Below are 755 nucleotides of genomic sequence, written 5' to 3' on the forward strand. Positions count from 1 at the left end.
TTCATGAGGTTATAGCCCAAGAACTTTATAAGGTGGTGGACAAGTCCTCTACCTTGGCAATATTAGCCTTTCCTTATCTCATTTGTCACCTCTGTTATTCAGTTAGAGTTGACATAGAGGGAGACATCCCTATTGATGAGGACAAGCCCATCACTAAGAAGAGGATGGAGCACACAAGAGACCCCACTCATCATGAGATCCCTGAGATTCCTCAAGGGATGCACTTTCCTCCACAAGACTATTGGGAGCAATTAAACACCTCCCTAGGAGAGTTTAGTTCCAACATGGGACAACTAAGGGTGGAGCACCAAGAACATTCCATTATCCTCCATGAAATTAGAGAAGATAAAAGAATCATGAGAGATGAGCAACAAAGGCAAGAAGAGACATTGAGGAGCTTAAGCACTCCATAAGATCTTCAAGAGGAAGAACAAGCCGCCATCACTGAGGTGGACCCATTCTTTAATCTCCTTGTTCTTTATTTTCCTGTTTTTCGAAAATTAATGCTTATGTTTGTCCATGTTTGTGTCTTGTGATCATTAGTGTCTTATTGTCTATGCCTTAAAGTTATGAATGTCCTATGAATCCATCACCTCTCTTAAATAAAAAAAAAAATTTGTTCTTAATTGAAAAAGAGAAGAATTGCATGAATTTTGAGTTTTATAACAGTTTAATTATTTTGATGTGGTGGCATTACTTTTGTCTTCTGAATGTATGCTTGAATAGTGCATATGTCTTTTGAATTTGTTGTTCAT

The sequence above is a fragment of the Arachis duranensis genome, chromosome 3 (assembly GCF_000817695.3).
Source record: "Arachis duranensis cultivar V14167 chromosome 3, aradu.V14167.gnm2.J7QH, whole genome shotgun sequence".
Taxonomy (NCBI): Eukaryota; Viridiplantae; Streptophyta; class Magnoliopsida; order Fabales; family Fabaceae; genus Arachis; species Arachis duranensis.